Here is a 4047-nt window from a genome sequence, read left to right as displayed (position 1 = left end):
ATTCAGAAATAACGTTTTCATAACCTAATGGGAACGTTAGTAAAATGTTTTGAACGATGGGCGTAGCATGACATCTGAGCAGTCATGGTGTCAGTCAACACCATTTTAATCGCATTTTAGCTTTTTCTGCAAGGCAAGGGCTGTGCTGAGTCAGTTTTGCAGAGCTAAACTTAGCAATAAAACCTTGAAAATGCACTACGAACATGATATTTGAAACTAGGCAAATAAAGGAGAGAGAAATTACTCACCCTCTGCTTTAAAACGCTGTCATCCGCCAAAAATGCAGATTCATCACATCACATGACAACTTCTTACGCACAGTCGCACATGATATTGGGGGAAACGTTAGTGAGTTTGATTGGATTTTTAATAAAAAAATATATATAATAACAATTCGAAATGTTTTAAAATAACTACACTATATGCATATTTACTTTCGAGTTAAAAATATAATTTATTTGTAAAACTAGTAGCATATTTTAGTTGCTGGGGGGGGGGCCAAGCGACGCCCATGCTACATACCGGTATATTTCTATAATGTAATGAACCACAACTGTTGCTAGTAAACTATCGTTGGTTAAAATTCATTCCACAAACTGCCATGAGAAATTAAATGGAAGTGAAATTGGAAAAAGTCTGGCATAGTTTATTTGCAGATACCATTAAGTTTTATATATGTATCTAATGCAGTAAAATCCAGTCACTTTTAACATGGTTTAAATCTTCAAATGCTTTTGGGAGAAATACTTTCCAAGATAGAAATGGTTTACTAAAGGGTAAAAAAATAAAGCAACAGTTTGCATGACTTATTGATTGTTCTTCATGTTATTTATGAGAAATATGGAAAACAAAGTGCTTGTTGCTTGATTCTAATAACTTAAATCAGGAAGAAAATTTTCAAGCCATGTGGTCCCTCTGGAATTTCTTTTTATAATAGCTTGAACAAGTTAGGAAAATTCTAAGAATGTTAGCAAAGCATTCTTACAACATATTTTTGTCAGCTGGGATATATACAAGTCATGGCTGCTTTTACGACACTTTTTTATGGTTTTTAAGCTCCAGACCCCATTATTGTGAGTAAATAAAAAAGAGTGACATGTACAGTTTACAAACATTTATATACATTTCATACAGGTTTGGAAACAACATGAGGGTGAGTAAATGATGATTAAAAATATTTACTTTTGTGATCTATCTCTATAAAACGTTCATATGATCTCTACAGTCACACTCACAAATGTTCGGTAAACAGGTGGATCTTCCCTTCCCTTCTTTCGTCTGTTCTTGACACTTGAATAAAGCCTTTTAAAAAGACTGATTCACACAATAGAAAAACTTTGAATGCTTATTTTTTCCCCCTCTGGGTCTTTCTTTTCTTTCTTTCCTGGAGAGCTAATTATTTTTTGGGCAGTTAATGAGTTTTGCACCAACTGAAATCTTGGGAGAAAATTAAAAGCATCCTGCTGTTTACCAAATGTTGACTGTCCTGAAATGCAAAGGCATCAAACTCTGATCTTCTAAGATGTACTCATTATTTTTTCACTACATTTGTCCTAAAATAGAGAACTTGTTGTAAAGAATTATTCTTAGTTGAAGTAAATAATGCTGAATAGAAGTAAATTACTTAATGTTTAACATGCCAGTCCCCATTGAAAATGAAAAACAAAACTCCTTTTGTTTTCCGCAAAAGAAAGAAAGTGGATTTTCAATGCGAGTAACTAGAGAGAATTTTCATTTTATTTTGACGTGACCTATTCCTTTAAATCCACTTGATTCGAGTGTCAAGAACAGAATAAATGTGTGGATATCCAGGCGTTGAGTGAACTGCCTCAAGGTCATATAAGTACTCGACACTGTTACGATCAGGAATAAAAGATGATGCTTGTGTAGGGGGTTCACGTAAATCATAATCAGAGAAGCGAAACATGGGTTATAAGGAGCTACGGCAGCAGTGAGCTTTAAGACTCTCTGTAAATAACCTCAGCTTTCTTGCGGGCCATAGAAAGAAAAAGAAAAACAAGGCGCATTTGCGATGTTGAAATTGGTTGTCCTCATAAATATGTCATTGGATTTCTGAACATAAATATATTGGGATACATTCAGAAAGCACATGCCATGGGTTTGTGAAACGCCATCAGAGCTTAACAGCAATTGCTTGTATTTATTCCAGTGAGATTTTGAGATCTTATGCGCTTATAAATGTAGGTGAAAGGTAACGTTAAATCTTTTAGCAGGGCAGGCAGGCCTACTGTACAGCATATGTCAAACTATGGACACTGAGCTAATATTTACCGTGCAGATATATCACTCTTCACACGTGTGAATCTAGATAGAGAAAATTAATCTTTGGCTTGTAAAAATGTGGGATTTCTAATATGATTCTAACATCACACACTGATGATGGCTTAGGCTGAAACGCGTCTGTGTGGACATGGTATTAATAAATATATGAGATATAACTAGAGAGTGCGGTTTTTCATCTTTATTTCTAATATGAGTTAATCAAAGATCATTTTTTTCTTGAGGTGAGATCTGCAATCTGTGGTAGTGGAGTCTTGTATAATGTAGAGGAGACCGGGGCTAGTTGTCACACTCAATATTTCTCAGAGTAAGTTCAATTTGGAGTTAATTTCTGTATAGATATATAACTTAAAGTCTTGGCTGCAAAAATAAGAAGAAACTTTGGTTTAACACACAGAGCATGTTGTCACAATCTATGGGGTAAGTTGTCACAATGGAACTTCCCATTTAATCAAGTTTTTTATTCTTATTTTAATGCAAAAAAACTTTTGAATTTTGACTCAAGAGCTTATACCCAGCTGGCAGGGAACGCTCTAGCAAGGGTCTCTCAAAGTTATGAACAAACATTCTTCCAGTAACGTTAAAATAACATTCAAATGTATCTGGTCTTTAATAATGTTCTCATACATCGTTCATGGAAATTTTTTCTGCAATGTTTTAGTTGGACATTCATCTAACATTTTTTAAATGTTACTATTTGTTTCAGAACTTTCAGAGAACATTCAAAAATATCATTCCCATAATGTGTAATGATTGAAATGTAATGTTTCCTTAACGTTCGCATAACTAAGAAGAAAACTTTTAAAACGTTTACAAAACAGGACATTTTGAACATTTAGAGAACAATCCGAAATAACATTTTAATAACCTAATTGAAACATTAACAAAATGTTCTTAGAACATTTTAGTTTTTAGCTTGGTAGTTATATAGCAAAACCGGGGCTAGTCGTCACATAGAGAATGTCTATAATGTAAAACATGCGCACTGGTTACTAAATGAAGTGCATTGGGTCGGAGAGCAATCTGTCCTCTGTAACATGCAGTCTGAATGAGTGACAAGCAATCAGATGTAATTTATGGGTCTGTGGCACCTCAGACCGAACTAAAGCATTTCTCATTTAAATTCTACGGAGCCGGAGGCCCTAGAAGCATCCGAATACTTTCTGAGTCATTGTCATTGCCCTAGAAGCCACATCATTCACGAAAATCACCTATATGCTGATTTTCATAATTTATGCTTAAACGGACAGTTCAACCCCCAAAATGTGAATATTCTGTCATTATTTCCAAACCTCTGCTGTTATTTTAACTCTATGAGGAATTTGTTTGAGAAGCCACATCTATTAAGCTTTAAAAAGGACAGTATAATTGCACCCTGGCCTATGCCTCTCATGGAGAAAGCAATTTCAGCCAGTGTATTGGCGTCTAGAGATGGCAGTGATGTATCTTTAACAGCTCATATTAAGTGACACCGTTACTCTAATCTGGGCTTTCATGATTAAAACCCAGGTCACATTTAGTGGACAAACTGGTTCAGTCCTACAAAGTCATAGAGATATGCAGATCACTGATCCAGCCAGGCATATGAGGACCTCATTACACAGTCAGGCCAAGATTAGATCTGATTTTATTAAATAGAGACGCTGACTCTCTCTCTCTGTGTGTGTGTGTTTCCCTACATTATAGGGGGCCAAATGTCCTCATAAGAATAGAAATACATAAAATCAGCTAAATTGTGAGGACCAG

The sequence above is a fragment of the Rhinichthys klamathensis genome, unplaced genomic scaffold (genome assembly GCF_029890125.1).
Source record: "Rhinichthys klamathensis goyatoka isolate OS25496 unplaced genomic scaffold, OSU_Roscu_1.1 h1tg000147l_1, whole genome shotgun sequence".
Lineage (NCBI taxonomy): Eukaryota > Metazoa > Chordata > Actinopteri > Cypriniformes > Leuciscidae > Rhinichthys > Rhinichthys klamathensis.
The sequence above is the reverse complement of the archived record's forward strand: the minus strand, read 5'-3'. Positions refer to the sequence as shown.